The sequence below is a fragment of the Odontesthes bonariensis genome, chromosome 5 (genome assembly GCF_027942865.1).
Source record: "Odontesthes bonariensis isolate fOdoBon6 chromosome 5, fOdoBon6.hap1, whole genome shotgun sequence".
NCBI classification, from domain to species: domain Eukaryota; kingdom Metazoa; phylum Chordata; class Actinopteri; order Atheriniformes; family Atherinopsidae; genus Odontesthes; species Odontesthes bonariensis.
Genome location: NC_134510.1, coordinates 22,011,823 through 22,031,184, shown reverse-complemented (window position 1 = coordinate 22,031,184; position 19,362 = coordinate 22,011,823). Strand labels below are relative to the sequence as shown.

Sequence of the window (19,362 nt, the reverse complement as noted above, 5' to 3'; positions counted from 1 at the left end):
ACACAGTCCATGTTAGTAAAGTGAACTGGTCAAAAGGAATCATCTCAAAAAACCAAGATTAATGAAAACACAGGAGGCTTCTTCCTCAGCTACAACAGTCAATTATTGCGATTTTGTGGCCTTTATCTGGCTCCACAGCTTTGTCGTCTACGCTCCACGGAGCGAGTTTCTGGTTTTAGTTTCAAAATGAAAGCTGCCATTTTAGCCCTTTGTAGCCGAAAAAGCTCAGTTGGGAGAGCGTCAGACTGAAGATCCGAAGGTCCCTCGTTCAATCCTGGGTTTCGGCAAAGACTACTATGAATTGTGGATGTTTGTCAAGAGGGAACAACAGCCCATGTTAGGGAAGTGAATTGTTCAAAAGGAATCATCTCAAAAAACCAAGATTGATGAAAACACAGGAGGCTTCTTCCTAATCTACAACAGTCAATTATTGCGATTTTGTGGCCTTTATCTGGCTCCACAGCTTTGTCGTCTACGCTCCACGGAGCGAGTTCCTGGTTTTAGTTTCAAAATGAAAGCTGCCATTTTAGCCCTTTGTAGCCGAAAAAGCTCAGTTGGGAGAGCGTCAGACTGAAGATCAGAAGGTCCCTCGTTCAATCCTGGGTTTCGGCAAAGACTACTATGAATTGTGGATGTTTGTCAAGAGGGAACAACAGCCCATGTTAGGGAAGTGAATTGTTCAAAAGGAATCATCTCAAAAAACCAAGATTGATGAAAACACAGGAGGCTTCTTCCTCAGCTACAACAGTCAGTTATTGCATTTTTTTTGTGGCCTTTATCTGGCTCCCCAGCTTTGTCGTCTACACTCCACGGAGCGAGTTCCTGGTTTTACTTTCCAAATGAAAACTGCCATTTTAGTCCTTTGTAGCCCAAATAGCTCAGTTGGGAGAGCGTCAGACTGAAGATCAGAAGGTCCCTCGTTCAATCCTGGGTTTCGGCAAAGACTATGAATTGTGGATGTTTGTCAAGAGGGAAACAAAGCCCATGTTAGGACAGTGAACTGGTCAAAAGGAATCATCTCAAATAAACTAGATTAATGAAAACACAGGAGGCTTCTTCCTCAGCTACAACAGTCAATTATTGCATTTTTTTGTGGCCTTTTTCTGGCTCTACAGCTTTGTCGTCTACACTCCACGGAGCGAGTTCCTGGTTTCACTTTCCAAATGAAAACGGCCATTTTAGCCCTTTGTAGCCCAAATAGCTCAGTTGGGAGAGCGTCAGACTGAAGATCAGAAGGTCCCTGGTTCAATCCCAGGTTTCAGCAAAGACTACTATGAATTGTGGATGTTTGTCAAGAGGGAAACACAGTCCATGTTAGTAAAGTGAACTGGTCAAAAGGAATCATCTCAAAAAACCAAGATTAATGAAAACACAGGAGGCTTCTTCCTCAGCTACAACAGTCAATTATTGCGATTTTCTGGCCTTTATCTGGCTCCCCAGCTTTGTCGTCTACGCTCCACGGAGCGAGTTCCTGGTTTTAGTTTCAAAATGAAAGCTGCCATTTTAGCCCTTTGTAGCCGAAAAAGCTCAGTTGGGAGAGCGTCAGACTGAAGATCAGAAGGTCCCTCGTTCAATCCTGGGTTTCGGCAAAGACTACTATGAATTGTGGATGTTTGTCAAGAGGGAACAACAGCCCATGTTAGGGAAGTGAATTGTTCAAAAGGAATCATCTCAAAAAACCAAGATTGATGAAAACACAGGAGGCTTCTTCCTCAGCTACAACAGTCAATTATTGCGATTTTGTGGCCTTTATCTGGCTCCCCAGCTTTGTCGTCTACACTCCACGGAGCGAGTTCCTGGTTTTACTTTCCAAATGAAAGCTGCCATTTTAGCCTTTTGTAGCCCAAGTAGCTCAGTTGGGAGAGCGTCAGGCTGAAGATCTGAAGGTCCCTGGTTCAATCCTGTGTTTCGGCAAAGACTACTATGAATTGTGGATGTTTGTCAAGAGGGAACAACAGCCCATGTTAGGGAAGTGAATTGTTCAAAAGGAATCATCTCAAAAAACCAAGATTTGATGAAAACACAGGAGGCTTCTTCCTCAGCTACAACAGTCAATTATTGCGATTTTGTGGCCTTTATCTGGCTCCCCAGCTTTGTCGTCTACACTCCACGGAGCGAGTTCCTGGTTTTACTTTCCAAATGAAAACTGCCATTTTAGCCCTTTGTAGCCCAAATAGCTCAGTTGGGAGAGCGTCAGACTGAAGATCAGAAGGTCCCTCGTTCAATCCTGGGTTTCGGCAAAGACTATGAATTGTGGATGTTTGTCAAGAGGGAAACAAAGCCCATGTTAGGACAGTGAACTGGTCAAAAGGAATCATCTCAAATAAACTAGATTAATGAAAACACAGGAGGCTTCTTCCTCAGCTACAACAGTCAATTATTGCATTTTTTTGTGGCCTTTTTCTGGCTCTACAGCTTTGTCGTCTACACTCCACTGAGCGAGTTCCTGGTTTCACTTTCCAAATGAAAACGGCCATTTTAGCCCTTTGTAGCCCAAATAGCTCAGTTGGGAGAGCGTCAGACTGAAGATCAGAAGGTCCCTGGTTCAATCCCAGGTTTCAGCAAAGACTACTATGAATTGTGGATGTTTGTCAAGAGGGAAACACAGTCCATGTTAGTAAAGTGAACTGGTCAAAAGGAATCATCTCAAAAAACCAAGATTAATGAAAACACAGGAGGCTTCTTCCTCAGCTACAACAGTCAATTATTGCGATTTTCTGGCCTTTATCTGGCTCCACAGGTTTGTCGTCTACGCTCCACGGAGCGAGTTCCTGGTTTTAGTTTCAAAATGAAAGCTGCCATTTTAGCCCTTTGTAGCCCAAATAGCTCAGTTGGGAGAGCGTCAGACTGAAGATCAGAAGGTCCCTCGTTCAATCCAAGGTTTCAGCAAAGACTACTATGATTTGTGGATGTTTGTCAAGAGGGAACAACAGCCCATGTTAGGAAAGTGAACCGGTAAAAAGGCATAAACTCCAAAAAATCTGCATTAACGAAAACACAGGAGGCTTCTTCCTCAGCTACAACAGTCAATTATTGCATTTTTTTTGTGGCCTTTATCTGGCTCCCCAGCTTTGTCGTCTACACTCCACGGAGCGAGTTCCTGGTTTTACTTTCCAAATGAAAACGGCCATTTTAGCCCTTTGTAGCCCAAATAGCTCAGTTGGGAGAGCGTCAGACTGAAGATCAGAAGGTCCCTGGTTCAATCCCAGCTTTTAGAAAAGACTACTATGAATTGTGGATGTTTGTCAAGAGGGAAACAAAGCCCATGTTAGTAAAGTGAATTGGTCAAAAGGAATCATCTCAAAAAACCTAGATTAATGAAAACAAAGGAGGCTTCTTCCTCAGCTACAACAGTCAATTATTGCGATTTTGTGGCCTTTATCTGGCTCCCCAGCTTTGTCGTCTACACTCCACGGAGCGAGTTCCTGGTTTTACTTTCCAAATGAAAGCTGCCATTTTAGCCCTTTGTAGCCGAAAAAGCTCAGTTGGGAGAGCGTCAGACTGAAGATCAGAAGGTCCCTCGTTCAATCCCGGGTTTCGGCAAAGACTATGTATTGTGGATGTTTTTCTAGAGGGGAACACAAACCATGTTAGGAAATTGAACTGGCAAAAAGGAATCATATCGAAAAACCTAGATTAATGAAAACACAGGAGGCTTCTTCCTCAGCTACAACAGTCAATTATTGCGATTTTGTGGCCTTTATCTGGCTCCACAGCTTTGTCGTCTACGCTCCACGGAGCGAGTTCCTGGTTTTACTTTCCAAATGAAAACGGCCATTTTAGCCCTTTGTAGCCGAAAAAGCTCAGTTGGGAGAGCATCAGACTGAAGATCTGAAGGTCCCTGGTTTAATCCCGTGTTTCGGCAAAGACTACTATGAATTGTGGATGTTTGTCAAGAGGGAAACACAGTCCATGTTAGTAAAGTGAACTGGTCAAAAGGAATCATCTCAAAAAACCAAGATTAATGAAAACACAGGAGGCTTCTTCCTCAGCTACAACAGTCAATTATTGCGATTTTGTGGCCTTTATCTGGCTCCACAGCTTTGTCGTCTACGCTCCACGGAGCGAGTTCCTGGTTTTAGTTTCAAAATGAAAGCTGCCATTTTAGCCCTTTGTAGCCGAAAAAGCTCAGTTGGGAGAGCGTCAGACTGAAGATCAGAAGGTCCCTCGTTCAATCCTGGGTTTCGGCAAAGACTACTATGAATTGTGGATGTTTGTCAAGAGGGAACAACAGCCCATGTTAGGGAAGTGAATTGTTCAAAAGGAATCATCTCAAAAAACCAAGATTGATGAAAACACAGGAGGCTTCTTCCTCAGCTACAACAGTCAATTATTGCGATTTTGTGGCCTTTATCTGGCTCCCCAGCTTTGTTGTCTACACTCCACGGAGCGAGTTCCTGGTTTTACTTTCCAAATGAAAGCTGCCATTTTAGCCTTTTGTAGCCCAAATAGCTCAGTTGGGAGAGCGTCAGGCTGAAGATCTGAAGGTCCCTGGTTCAATCCCGTGTTTCGGCAAAGACTACTATGAATTGTGGATGTTTGTCAAGAGGGAACAACAGCCCATGTTAGGAAATTGAACCGGTAAAAAGGCATAAACTCCAAAAAATCTGCATTAACGATAACACAGGAGGCTTCTTCCTCAGCTACAACAGTCAATTATTGCGATTTTGTGGCCTTTATCTGGCTCCACAGCTTTGTCGTCTACGCTCCACGGAGCGAGTTCCTGGTTTTACTTTCCAAATGAAAACGGCCATTTTAACCCTTTGTAGCCAAAATAGCTCAGTTGGTAGAGCGTCAGACTTAAGATTTGAAGGTTGCTGGTTCAATCCCAGCTTTCAGCAAAGACTACTATGAATTTTGGATGTTTGTCAAGAGGGAAACACAGCCCATGTTAGGAAAGTGAACTGGTCAAAAGGAATCATCTCAAAAAAACTAGATTAATGAAAACACAGGAGGCTTCTTCCTCAGCTACAACAGTCAATTATTACGATTTTGTGGCCTTTATCTGGCTCCACAGCTTTGTTGTCTACGCTCCACGGAGCGAGTTCCTGGTTTCACTTTCCAAATGAAAACGGCCATTTTAACCCTTTGTAGCCAAAATAGCTCAGTTGGGAGAGCGTCAGACTGAAGATCTGAAGGTCCCTGGTTCAATCCCAGCTTTCAGAAAAGGCTACTATGAATTGTGGATGTTTGTCAAGAGGGAAACAAAGCCCATGTTAGGAAAGTGAATTGGTCAAAAGGAATCATCTCAAAAAACCTAGATTAATGAAAACAAAGGAGGCTTCTTCCTCAGCTACAACAGTCAATTATTGCGATTTTGTGGCCTTTATCTGGCTCCCCAGCTTTGTCGTCTACACTCCACGGAGCGAGTTCCTGGTTTTACTTTCCAAATGAAAGCTGCCATTTTAGCCTTTTGTAGCCCAAATAGCTCAGTTGGGAGAGCGTCAGACTGAAGATCTGAAGGTCCCTCGTTCAATCCCGTGTTTCGGCAAAGACTATGTATTGTGGATGTTTGTCTAGAGGGGAACACAAACCATGTTAGTAAATTGAACTGGCAAAAAGGAATCATATCGAAAAACCTAGATTAATGAAAACACAGGAGGCTTCTTCCTCAGCTACAACAGTCAATTATTGCGATTTTGTGGCCTTTATCTGGCTCCACAGCTTTGTCGTCTACGCTCCACGGAGCGAGCTCCTGGTTTTACATTCCAAATGAAAACGGCCATTTTAACCCTTTGTAGCCAAAATAGCTCAGTTGGTAGAGCGTCAGACTTAAGATTTGAAGGTTGCTGGTTCAATCCCAGCTTTCAGCAAAGACTACTATGAATTGTGGATGTTTGTCAAGAGGGGAACACAGCCCATGTTAGGAAAGTGAACTGGTCAAAAGGAATCATCTCAAAAAACCTAGATTAATGAAAACACAGGAGGCTTCTTCCTCAGCTACAACAGTCAATTATTGCGATTTTGTGGCCTTTATCTGGCTCCACAGGTTTGTCGTCTACGCTCCACGGAGCGAGCTCCTGGTTTTACATTCCAAATGAAAACGGCCATTTTAACCCTTTGTAGCCAAAATAGCTCAGTTGGGAGAGCGTCAGACTGAAGATCTGAAGGTCCCTTGTCAATCCCGTGTTTCGGCAAAGACTACTATGAATTGTGGATGTTTGTCAAGAGGGAAACACAGCCAATGTTAGGAAAGTGAACTAGTCAAAAGGAATCATCTCAAAAAACCTAGATTAATGAAAACACAGGAGGCTTCTTCCTCAGCTACAACAGTCAATTATTGCGATTTTGTGGCCTTTATCTGGCTCCACAGGTTTGTCGTCTACGCTCCACGGAGCGAGTTCCTGGTTTTACTTTCCAAATGAAAACGGCCATTTTAACCCTTTGTAGCCAAAATAGCTCAGTTGGGAGAGCGTCAGACTGAAGATCTGAAGGTCCCTTGTCAATCCCGTGTTTCGGCAAAGACTGCTATGAATTGTGGATGTTTGTCAAGAGGGAAACAAAGCCCATGTTAGGACAGTGAACTGGTCAAAAGGAATCATCAAAAATAAACTAGATTAATGAAAACACAGGAGGCTTCTTCCTCAGCTACAACAGTCAATTATTGCATTTTTTTGTGGCCTTTATCTGGCTCTACAGCTTTGTCGTCTACACTCCACGGAGCGAGTTCCTGGTTTCACTTTCCAAATGAAAGCTGCCATTTTAACCCTTTGTAGCCAAAATAGCTCAGTTGGGAGAGCGTCAGACTGAAGATCTGAAGGTCTCTGGTTCAATCCCAGCTTTTAGAAAAGACTACTATGAATTGTGGATGTTTTTCTAGAGGGGAACACAAACCATGTTAGGAAATTGAACTGGCAAAAAGGAATCATATCGAAAAACCTAGATTAATGAAAACACAGGAGGCTTCTTCCTCAGCTACAACAGTCAATTATTGCGATTTTGTGGCCTTTATCTGGCTCCACAGCTTTGTCGTCTACGCTCCACGGAGCGAGTTCCTGGTTTTACTTTCCAAATGAAAACGGCCATTTTAGCCCTTTGTAGCCGAAAAAGCTCAGTTGGGAGAGCGTCAGACTGAAGATCTGAAGGTCCCTTGTCAATCCCGTGTTTCGGCAAAGACTACTATGAATTGTGGATGTTTGTCAAGAGGGAAACACAGCCAATGTTAGGAAAGTGAACTAGTCAAAAGGAATCATCTCAAAAAACCTAGATTAATGAAAACACAGGAGGCTTCTTCCTCAGCTACAACAGTCAATTATTGCGATTTTGTGGCCTTTATCTGGCTCCACAGGTTTGTCGTCTACGCTCCACGGAGCGAGTTCCTGGTTTTACTTTCCAAATGAAAACGGCCATTTTAACCCTTTGTAGCCAAAATAGCTCAGTTGGGAGAGCGTCAGACTGAAGATCTGAAGGTCCCTTGTCAATCCCGTGTTTCGGCAAAGACTGCTATGAATTGTGGATGTTTGTCAAGAGGGAAACAAAGCCCATGTTAGGACAGTGAACTGGTCAAAAGGAATCATCAAAAATAAACTAGATTAATGAAAACACAGGAGGCTTCTTCCTCAGCTACAACAGTCAATTATTGCATTTTTTTGTGGCCTTTATCTGGCTCTACAGCTTTGTCGTCTACACTCCACGGAGCGAGTTCCTGGTTTCACTTTCCAAATGAAAGCTGCCATTTTAACCCTTTGTAGCCAAAATAGCTCAGTTGGGAGAGCGTCAGACTGAAGATCTGAAGGTCTCTGGTTCAATCCCAGCTTTTAGAAAAGACTACTATGAATTGTGGATGTTTTTCTAGAGGGGAACACAAACCATGTTAGGAAATTGAACTGGCAAAAAGGAATCATATCGAAAAACCTAGATTAATGAAAACACAGGAGGCTTCTTCCTCAGCTACAACAGTCAATTATTGCGATTTTGTGGCCTTTATCTGGCTCCACAGCTTTGTCGTCTACGCTCCACGGAGCGAGTTCCTGGTTTTACTTTCCAAATGAAAACGGCCATTTTAGCCCTTTGTAGCCGAAAAAGCTCAGTTGGGAGAGCATCAGACTGAAGATCTGAAGGTCCCTGGTTCAATTCCGTGTTTCGGCAAAGACTACTATGAATTGTGGATGTTTGTCAAGAGGGAAACACAGTCCATGTTAGTAAAGTGAACTGGTCAAAAGGAATCATCTCAAAAAACCAAGATTAATGAAAACACAGGAGGCTTCTTCCTCAGCTACAACAGTCAATTATTGCGATTTTGTGGCCTTTATCTGGCTCCACAGCTTTGTCGTCTACGCTCCACGGAGCGAGTTCCTGGTTTTAGTTTCAAAATGAAAGCTGCCATTTTAGCCCTTTGTAGCCGAAAAAGCTCAGTTGGGAGAGCGTCAGACTGAAGATCCGAAGGTCCCTCGTTCAATCCTGGGTTTCGGCAAAGACTACTATGAATTGTGGATGTTTGTCAAGAGGGAACAACAGCCCATGTTAGGGAAGTGAATTGTTCAAAAGGAATCATCTCAAAAAACCAAGATTGATGAAAACACAGGAGGCTTCTTCCTAATCTACAACAGTCAATTATTGCGATTTTGTGGCCTTTATCTGGCTCCACAGCTTTGTCGTCTACGCTCCACGGAGCGAGTTCCTGGTTTTAGTTTCAAAATGAAAGCTGCCATTTTAGCCCTTTGTAGCCGAAAAAGCTCAGTTGGGAGAGCGTCAGACTGAAGATCAGAAGGTCCCTCGTTCAATCCTGGGTTTCGGCAAAGACTACTATGAATTGTGGATGTTTGTCAAGAGGGAACAACAGCCCATGTTAGGGAAGTGAATTGTTCAAAAGGAATCATCTCAAAAAACCAAGATTGATGAAAACACAGGAGGCTTCTTCCTCAGCTACAACAGTCAGTTATTGCATTTTTTTTGTGGCCTTTATCTGGCTCCCCAGCTTTGTCGTCTACACTCCACGGAGCGAGTTCCTGGTTTCACTTTCCAAATGAAAGCTGCCATTTTAACCCTTTGTAGCCAAAATAGCTCAGTTGGGAGAGCGTCAGACTGAAGATCTGAAGGTCTCTGGTTCAATCCCAGCTTTTAGAAAAGACTACTATGAATTGTGGATGTTTTTCTAGAGGGGAACACAAACCATGTTAGGAAATTGAACTGGCAAAAAGGAATCATATCGAAAAACCTAGATTAATGAAAACACAGGAGGCTTCTTCCTCAGCTACAACAGTCAATTATTGCGATTTTGTGGCCTTTATCTGGCTCCACAGCTTTGTCGTCTACGCTCCACGGAGCGAGTTCCTGGTTTTACTTTCCAAATGAAAACGGCCATTTTAGCCCTTTGTAGCCGAAAAAGCTCAGTTGGGAGAGCATCAGACTGAAGATCTGAAGGTCCCTGGTTCAATTCCGTGTTTCGGCAAAGACTACTATGAATTGTGGATGTTTGTCAAGAGGGAAACACAGTCCATGTTAGTAAAGTGAACTGGTCAAAAGGAATCATCTCAAAAAACCAAGATTAATGAAAACACAGGAGGCTTCTTCCTCAGCTACAACAGTCAATTATTGCGATTTTGTGGCCTTTATCTGGCTCCACAGCTTTGTCGTCTACGCTCCACGGAGCGAGTTCCTGGTTTTAGTTTCAAAATGAAAGCTGCCATTTTAGCCCTTTGTAGCCGAAAAAGCTCAGTTGGGAGAGCGTCAGACTGAAGATCCGAAGGTCCCTCGTTCAATCCTGGGTTTCGGCAAAGACTACTATGAATTGTGGATGTTTGTCAAGAGGGAACAACAGCCCATGTTAGGGAAGTGAATTGTTCAAAAGGAATCATCTCAAAAAACCAAGATTGATGAAAACACAGGAGGCTTCTTCCTAATCTACAACAGTCAATTATTGCGATTTTGTGGCCTTTATCTGGCTCCACAGCTTTGTCGTCTACGCTCCACGGAGCGAGTTCCTGGTTTTAGTTTCAAAATGAAAGCTGCCATTTTAGCCCTTTGTAGCCGAAAAAGCTCAGTTGGGAGAGCGTCAGACTGAAGATCAGAAGGTCCCTCGTTCAATCCTGGGTTTCGGCAAAGACTACTATGAATTGTGGATGTTTGTCAAGAGGGAACAACAGCCCATGTTAGGGAAGTGAATTGTTCAAAAGGAATCATCTCAAAAAACCAAGATTGATGAAAACACAGGAGGCTTCTTCCTCAGCTACAACAGTCAGTTATTGCATTTTTTTTGTGGCCTTTATCTGGCTCCCCAGCTTTGTCGTCTACACTCCACGGAGCGAGTTCCTGGTTTTACTTTCCAAATGAAAACTGCCATTTTAGTCCTTTGTAGCCCAAATAGCTCAGTTGGGAGAGCGTCAGACTGAAGATCAGAAGGTCCCTCGTTCAATCCTGGGTTTCGGCAAAGACTATGAATTGTGGATGTTTGTCAAGAGGGAAACAAAGCCCATGTTAGGACAGTGAACTGGTCAAAAGGAATCATCTCAAATAAACTAGATTAATGAAAACACAGGAGGCTTCTTCCTCAGCTACAACAGTCAATTATTGCATTTTTTTGTGGCCTTTTTCTGGCTCTACAGCTTTGTCGTCTACACTCCACGGAGCGAGTTCCTGGTTTCACTTTCCAAATGAAAACGGCCATTTTAGCCCTTTGTAGCCCAAATAGCTCAGTTGGGAGAGCGTCAGACTGAAGATCAGAAGGTCCCTGGTTCAATCCCAGGTTTCAGCAAAGACTACTATGAATTGTGGATGTTTGTCAAGAGGGAAACACAGTCCATGTTAGTAAAGTGAACTGGTCAAAAGGAATCATCTCAAAAAACCAAGATTAATGAAAACACAGGAGGCTTCTTCCTCAGCTACAACAGTCAATTATTGCGATTTTCTGGCCTTTATCTGGCTCCCCAGCTTTGTCGTCTACGCTCCACGGAGCGAGTTCCTGGTTTTAGTTTCAAAATGAAAGCTGCCATTTTAGCCCTTTGTAGCCGAAAAAGCTCAGTTGGGAGAGCGTCAGACTGAAGATCAGAAGGTCCCTCGTTCAATCCTGGGTTTCGGCAAAGACTACTATGAATTGTGGATGTTTGTCAAGAGGGAACAACAGCCCATGTTAGGGAAGTGAATTGTTCAAAAGGAATCATCTCAAAAAACCAAGATTGATGAAAACACAGGAGGCTTCTTCCTCAGCTACAACAGTCAATTATTGCGATTTTGTGGCCTTTATCTGGCTCCCCAGCTTTGTCGTCTACACTCCACGGAGCGAGTTCCTGGTTTTACTTTCCAAATGAAAACTGCCATTTTAGCCCTTTGTAGCCCAAATAGCTCAGTTGGGAGAGCGTCAGACTGAAGATCAGAAGGTCCCTCGTTCAATCCTGGGTTTCGGCAAAGACTATGAATTGTGGATGTTTGTCAAGAGGGAAACAAAGCCCATGTTAGGACAGTGAACTGGTCAAAAGGAATCATCTCAAATAAACTAGATTAATGAAAACACAGGAGGCTTCTTCCTCAGCTACAACAGTCAATTATTGCATTTTTTTGTGGCCTTTTTCTGGCTCTACAGCTTTGTCGTCTACACTCCACTGAGCGAGTTCCTGGTTTCACTTTCCAAATGAAAACGGCCATTTTAGCCCTTTGTAGCCCAAATAGCTCAGTTGGGAGAGCGTCAGACTGAAGATCAGAAGGTCCCTGGTTCAATCCCAGGTTTCAGCAAAGACTACTATGAATTGTGGATGTTTGTCAAGAGGGAAACACAGTCCATGTTAGTAAAGTGAACTGGTCAAAAGGAATCATCTCAAAAAACCAAGATTAATGAAAACACAGGAGGCTTCTTCCTCAGCTACAACAGTCAATTATTGCGATTATCTGGCTCCACAGGTTTGTCGTCTACGCTCCACGGAGCGAGTTCCTGGTTTTAGTTTCAAAATGAAAGCTGCCATTTTAGCCCTTTGTAAACCAAATAGCTCAGTTGGGAGAGCGTCAGACTGAAGATCAGAAGGTCCCTCGTTCAATCCAAGGTTTCAGCAAAGACTACTATGATTTGTGGATGTTTGTCAAGAGGGAACAACAGCCCATGTTAGGAAAGTGAACCGGTAAAAAGGCATAAACTCCAAAAAATCTGCATTAACGAAAACACAGGAGGCTTCTTCCTCAGCTACAACAGTCAATTATTGCATTTTTTTTGTGGCCTTTATCTGGCTCCCCAGCTTTGTCGTCTACACTCCATGGAGTGAGTTCCTGGTTTTACTTTCCAAATGAAAACGGCCATTTTAGCCCTTTTTAGCCCAAATAGCTCAGTTGGGAGAGCGTCAGACTGAAGATCAGAAGGTCCCTGGTTCAATCCCAGGTTTCAGCAAAGACTACTATGAATTGTGGATGTTTGTCAAGAGGGAAACACAGTCCATGTTAGTAAAGTGAACTGGTCAAAAGGAATCATCTCAAAAAACCAAGATTAATGAAAACACAGGAGGCTTCTTCCTCAGCTACAACAGTCAATTATTGCGATTTTCTGGCCTTTATCTGGCTCCCCAGCTTTGTCGTCTACGCTCCACGGAGCGAGTTCCTGGTTTTAGTTTCAAAATGAAAGCTGCCATTTTAGCCCTTTGTAGCCGAAAAAGCTCAGTTGGGAGAGCGTCAGACTGAAGATCAGAAGGTCCCTCGTTCAATCCTGGGTTTCGGCAAAGACTACTATGAATTGTGGATGTTTGTCAAGAGGGAACAACAGCCCATGTTAGGGAAGTGAATTGTTCAAAAGGAATCATCTCAAAAAACCAAGATTGATGAAAACACAGGAGGCTTCTTCCTCAGCTACAACAGTCAATTATTGCGATTTTGTGGCCTTTATCTGGCTCCCCAGCTTTGTCGTCTACACTCCACGGAGCGAGTTCCTGGTTTTACTTTCCAAATGAAAGCTGCCATTTTAGCCTTTTGTAGCCCAAGTAGCTCAGTTGGGAGAGCGTCAGGCTGAAGATCTGAAGGTCCCTCGTTCAATCCTGTGTTTCGGCAAAGACTACTATGAATTGTGGATGTTTGTCAAGAGGGAACAACAGCCCATGTTAGGGAAGTGAATTGTTCAAAAGGAATCATCTCAAAAAACCAAGATTGATGAAAACACAGGAGGCTTCTTCCTCAGCTACAACAGTCAATTATTGCGATTTTGTGGCCTTTATCTGGCTCCCCAGCTTTGTCGTCTACACTCCACGGAGCGAGTTCCTGGTTTTACTTTCCAAATGAAAACTGCCATTTTAGCCCTTTGTAGCCCAAATAGCTCAGTTGGGAGAGCGTCAGACTGAAGATCAGAAGGTCCCTCGTTCAATCCTGGGTTTCGGCAAAGACTATGAATTGTGGATGTTTGTCAAGAGGGAAACAAAGCCCATGTTAGGACAGTGAACTGGTCAAAAGGAATCATCTCAAATAAACTAGATTAATGAAAACACAGGAGGCTTCTTCCTCAGCTACAACAGTCAATTATTGCATTTTTTTGTGGCCTTTTTCTGGCTCTACAGCTTTGTCGTCTACACTCCACTGAGCGAGTTCCTGGTTTCACTTTCCAAATGAAAACGGCCATTTTAGCCCTTTGTAGCCCAAATAGCTCAGTTGGGAGAGCGTCAGACTGAAGATCAGAAGGTCCCTGGTTCAATCCCAGGTTTCAGCAAAGACTACTATGAATTGTGGATGTTTGTCAAGAGGGAAACACAGTCCATGTTAGTAAAGTGAACTGGTCAAAAGGAATCATCTCAAAAAACCAAGATTAATGAAAACACAGGAGGCTTCTTCCTCAGCTACAACAGTCAATTATTGCGATTTTCTGGCCTTTATCTGGCTCCCCAGCTTTGTCGTCTACGCTCCACGGAGCGAGTTCCTGGTTTTAGTTTCAAAATGAAAGCTGCCATTTTAGCCCTTTGTAGCCGAAAAAGCTCAGTTGGGAGAGCGTCAGACTGAAGATCAGAAGGTCCCTCGTTCAATCCTGGGTTTCGGCAAAGACTACTATGAATTGTGGATGTTTGTCAAGAGGGAACAACAGCCCATGTTAGGGAAGTGAATTGTTCAAAAGGAATCATCTCAAAAAACCAAGATTGATGAAAACACAGGAGGCTTCTTCCTCAGCTACAACAGTCAATTATTGCGATTTTGTGGCCTTTATCTGGCTCCCCAGCTTTGTCGTCTACACTCCACGGAGCGAGTTCCTGGTTTTACTTTCCAAATGAAAGCTGCCATTTTAGCCTTTTGTAGCCCAAGTAGCTCAGTTGGGAGAGCGTCAGGCTGAAGATCTGAAGGTCCCTCGTTCAATCCTGTGTTTCGGCAAAGACTACTATGAATTGTGGATGTTTGTCAAGAGGGAACAACAGCCCATGTTAGGGAAGTGAATTGTTCAAAAGGAATCATCTCAAAAAACCAAGATTGATGAAAACACAGGAGGCTTCTTCCTCAGCTACAACAGTCAATTATTGCGATTTTGTGGCCTTTATCTGGCTCCCCAGCTTTGTCGTCTACACTCCACGGAGCGAGTTCCTGGTTTTACTTTCCAAATGAAAACTGCCATTTTAGCCCTTTGTAGCCCAAATAGCTCAGTTGGGAGAGCGTCAGACTGAAGATCAGAAGGTCCCTCGTTCAATCCTGGGTTTCGGCAAAGACTATGAATTGTGGATGTTTGTCAAGAGGGAAACAAAGCCCATGTTAGGACAGTGAACTGGTCAAAAGGAATCATCTCAAATAAACTAGATTAATGAAAACACAGGAGGCTTCTTCCTCAGCTACAACAGTCAATTATTGCATTTTTTTGTGGCCTTTTTCTGGCTCTACAGCTTTGTCGTCTACACTCCACTGAGCGAGTTCCTGGTTTCACTTTCCAAATGAAAACGGCCATTTTAGCCCTTTGTAGCCCAAATAGCTCAGTTGGGAGAGCGTCAGACTGAAGATCAGAAGGTCCCTGGTTCAATCCCAGGTTTCAGCAAAGACTACTATGAATTGTGGATGTTTGTCAAGAGGGAAACACAGTCCATGTTAGTAAAGTGAACTGGTCAAAAGGAATCATCTCAAAAAACCAAGATTAATGAAAACACAGGAGGCTTCTTCCTCAGCTACAACAGTCAATTATTGCGATTTTCTGGCCTTTATCTGGCTCCACAGGTTTGTCGTCTACGCTCCACGGAGCGAGTTCCTGGTTTTAGTTTCAAAATGAAAGCTGCCATTTTAGCCCTTTGTAGCCGAAAAAGCTCAGTTGGGAGAGCGTCAGACTGAAGATCAGAAGGTCCCTCGTTCAATCCTGGGTTTCGGCAAAGACTACTATGAATTGTGGATGTTTGTCAAGAGGGAACAACAGCCCATGTTAGGAAATTGAACCGGTAAAAAGGCATAAACTCCAAAAAATCTGCATTAACGATAACACAGGAGGCTTCTTCCTCAGCTACAACAGTCAATTATTAAGATTTTGTGGCCTTTATCTGGCTCCACAGGTTTGTCGTCTACGCTCCACGGAGCGAGTTCCTGGTTTTACTTTCCAAATGAAAACGGCCATTTTAACCCTTTGTAGCCAAAATAGCTCAGTTGGTAGAGCGTCAGACTTAAGATTTGAAGGTTGCTGGTTCAATCCCAGCTTTCAGCAAAGACTACTATGAATTGTGGATGTTTGTCAAGAGGGAAACACAGCCCATGTTAGGAAAGTGAACTGGTCAAAAGGAATCATCTCAAAAAACCTAGATTAATGAAAACACAGGAGGCTTCTTCCTCAGCTACAACAGTCAATTATTGCGATTTTGTGGCCTTTATCTGGCTCCACAGGTTTGTCGTCTACGCTCCACGGAGCGAGCTCCTGGTTTTACATTCCAAATGAAAACGGCCATTTTAACCCTTTGTAGCCAAAATAGCTCAGTTGGGAGAGCATCAGACTGAAGATCTGAAGGTCCCTTGTCAATCCCGTGTTTCGGCAAAGACTACTATGAATTGTGGATGTTTGTCAAGAGGGAAACACAGCCAATGTTAGGAAAGTGAACTAGTCAAAAGGAATCATCTCAAAAAACCTAGATTAATGAAAACACAGGAGGCTTCTTCCTCAGCTACAACAGTCAATTATTGCGATTTTGTGGCCTTTATCTGGCTCCACAGGTTTGTCGTCTACGCTCCACGGAGCGAGTTCCTGGTTTTACTTTCCAAATGAAAGCTGCCATTTTAGCCCTTTGTAGCCCAAATAGCTCAGTTGGGAGAGCATCAGACTGAAGATCTGAAGGTCCCTGGTTCAATCCAAGGTTTCAGCAAAGACTACTATGATTTGTGGATGTTTGTCAAGAGGGAACAACAGCCCATGTTAGGAAAGTGAACCGGTAAAAAGGCATAAACTCCAAAAAATCTGCATTAACGAAAACACAGGAGGCTTCTTCCTCAGCTACAACAGTCAATTATTGCATTTTTTTTGTGGCCTTTATCTGGCTCCCCAGCTTTGTCGTCTACACTCCATGGAGCGAGTTCCTGGTTTTACTTTCCAAATGAAAACTGCCATTTTAGCCCTTTTTAGCCCAAATAGCTCATTTGGGAGAGCGTCAGACTGAAGATCAGAAGGTCCCTGGTTCAATCCCAGGTTTCAGCAAAGACTACTATGAATTGTGGATGTTTGTCAAGAGGGAAACACAGCCCATGTTAGGAAAGTGAACTGGTCAAAAGGAATCATCTCAAAAAACCTAGATTAATGAAAACACAGGAGGCTTCTTCCTCAGCTACAACAGTCAATTATTGCATTTTTTTGTGGCCTTTTTCTGGCTCTACAGCTTTGTCGTCTACACTCCACGGAGCGAGCTCCTGGTTTTACATTCCAAATGAAAACGGCCATTTTAACCCTTTGTAGCCAAAATAGCTCAGTTGGGAGAGCGTCAGACTGAAGATCAGAAGGTCCCTCGTTCAATCCTGGGTTTCGGCAAAGACTATGAATTGTGGATGTTTGTCAAGAGGGAAACAAAGCCCATGTTAGGACAGTGAACTGGTCAAAAGGAATCATCTCAAATAAACTAGATTAATGAAAACAAAGGAGGCTTCTTCCTCAGCTACAACAGTCAATTATTACGATTTTGTGGCCTTTATCTGGCTCCACAGCTTTGTTGTGTACGCTCCACGGAGCGAGTTCCTGGTTTCACTTTCCAAATGAAAACGGCCATTTTAGCCCTTTGTAGCCGAAAAAGCTCAGTTGGGAGAGCATCAGACTGAAGATCTGAAGGTCCCTGGTTCAATCCCGTGTTTCGGCAAAGACTACTATGAATTGTGGATGTTTGTCAAGAGGGAACAACAGCCCATGTTAGGAAAGTGAACCGGTAAAAAGGCATAAACTCCAAAAAATCTGCATTAACGAAAACACAGGAGGCTTCTTCCTCAGCTACAACAGTCAATTATTGCATTTTTTTTGTGGCCTTTATCTGGCTCCCCAGCTTTGTCGTCTACACTCCACGGAGCGAGTTCCTGGTTTTACTTTCCAAATGAAAACTGCCATTTTAGCCCTTTGTAGCCCAAATAGCTCAGTTGGGAGAGCGTCAGACTGAAGATCAGAAGGGCCCTGGTTCAATCCTAGGTTTCAGCAAAGACTACTATGAATTGTGGATGTTTGTCAAGAGGGAAACACAGCCAATGTTAGGAAAGTGAACTAGTCAAAAGGAATCATCTCAAAAAACCTAGATTAATGAAAACACAGGAGGCTTCTTCCTCAGCTACAACAGTCAATTATTGCGATTTTGTGGCCTTTATCTGGCTCCACAGGTTTGTCGTCTACGCTCCACGGAGCGAGTTCCTGGTTTTACTTTCCAAATGAAAACGGCCATTTTAACCCTTTGTAGCCAAAATAGCTCAGTTGGTAGAGCGTCAGACTTAAGATTTGAAGGTTGCTGGTTCAATCCCAGCTTTCAGCAAAGACTACTATGAATTGTGGATGTTTGTCAAGAGGGGAACACAGCCCATGTTAGGAAAGTGAACTGGTCAAAAGGAATCATCTCAAAAAAACTAGATAAATGAAAACACAGAAGGCTTCTTCCTCAGCTACAACAGTCAATTATTGCGATTTTGTGGCCTTTATCTGGCTCCACAGGTTTGTCGTCTACGCTCCATGGAGCGAGTTCCTGGTTTTACTTTCCAAATGAAAACGGCCATTTTAACCCTTTGTAGCCAAAATAGCTCAGTTGGTAGAGCGTCAGACTTAAGATTTGAAGGTTGCTGGTTCAATCCCAGCTTTCAGCAAAGACTACTATGAATTGTGGATGTTTGTCAAGAGGGAAACACAAACCATGTTAGGAAAGTGAACTGGTAAAAAGGAATCATCTCAAAAAACCTAGATTAATGAAAACACAGGAGGCTTCTTCCTCAGCTACAACAGTCAATTATTGCATTTTTTTTGTGGCCTTTATCTGGCTCCCCAGCTTTGTCGTCTACACTCCACGGAGCGAGTTCCTGGTTTTACTTTCCAAATGAAAGCTGCCATTTTAGCCCTTTGTAGCCCAAATAGCTCAGTTGGGAGAGCGTCAGACTGAAGATCTGAAGGGCCCTGGTTCAATCCTAGGTTTCAGCAAAGACTACTATGAATTGTGGATGTTTGTCAAGAGGGAAACACAGTCCATGTTAGTAAAGTGAACTGGTCAAAAGGAATCATCTCAATAAACCAAGATTAATGAAAACAATGGAGGCTTCTTCCTCAGCTACAACAGTCAATTATTGCGATTTTGTGGCCTTTATCTGGCTCCCCAGCTTTGTCGTCTACACTCCACGGAGCGAGTTCCTGGTTTTACTTTCCAAATGAAAGCTGCCATTTTAGCCTTTTTTAGCCGAAATAGCTCAGTTGGGAGAGCGTCAGACTGAAGATCAGAAGGTCCCTCGTTTAATCCTGGGTTTCGGCAAAGACTATGAATTGTGGATGTTTGTCAAGAGGGGAACACAGCCCATGTTAGGAAAGTGAACTGGTCAAAAGGAATCATCTCAAAAAACCTAGATTAATGAAAACACAGGAGGCTTCTTCCTCAGCTACAACAGTCAATTATTGCGATTTTGTGGCCTTTATCTGGCTCCACAGGTTTGTCGTCTACGCTCCACGGAGCGAGCTCCTGGTTTTACATTCCAAATGAAAACGGCCATTTTAACCCTTTGTAGCCAAAATAGCTCAGTTGGGAGAGTGTCAGGATGAAGATCTGAAGGTCCCTGGTTCAATCCCGTGTTTCGGCAAAGACTACTATGAATTGTGGATGTTTGTCAAGAGGGAAACACAGTCCATGTTAGTAAAGTGAACTGGTCAAAAGGAATCATCTCAAAAAACCAAGATTAATGAAAACACAGGAGGCTTCTTCCTCAGCTACAACAGTCAATTATTGCGATTTTGTGGCCTTTATCTGGCTCCACAGCTTTGTCGTCTACGCTCCACGGAGCGAGTTCCTGGTTTTAGTTTCA

At 43.4% G+C, this 19,362-nt stretch overlaps 5 non-coding genes across 5 annotated transcripts; all 5 read left to right on the top strand.

The window, feature by feature from the left end:
• Positions 1–4,768: 4,768 nt before the first annotated feature.
• Positions 4,769–4,841, top strand: trnal-uaa (transfer RNA leucine (anticodon UAA)). The gene has a single exon. It is a non-coding gene; the product is annotated as a tRNA-Leu (tRNA).
• Positions 4,842–5,740: 899 nt separating this feature from the next.
• On the top strand, positions 5,741–5,813 carry trnal-uaa (transfer RNA leucine (anticodon UAA)). The gene has a single exon. It is a non-coding gene; the product is annotated as a tRNA-Leu (tRNA).
• Positions 5,814–15,486: 9,673 nt separating this feature from the next.
• Positions 15,487–15,559, top strand: trnal-uaa (transfer RNA leucine (anticodon UAA)). The gene has a single exon. It is a non-coding gene; the product is annotated as a tRNA-Leu (tRNA).
• Positions 15,560–17,767: 2,208 nt separating this feature from the next.
• On the top strand, positions 17,768–17,840 carry trnal-uaa (transfer RNA leucine (anticodon UAA)). The gene has a single exon. It is a non-coding gene; the product is annotated as a tRNA-Leu (tRNA).
• A 252-nt stretch (positions 17,841–18,092) lies between these two features.
• Positions 18,093–18,165, top strand: trnal-uaa (transfer RNA leucine (anticodon UAA)). The gene has a single exon. It is a non-coding gene; the product is annotated as a tRNA-Leu (tRNA).
• Positions 18,166–19,362: the final 1,197 nt, after the last annotated feature.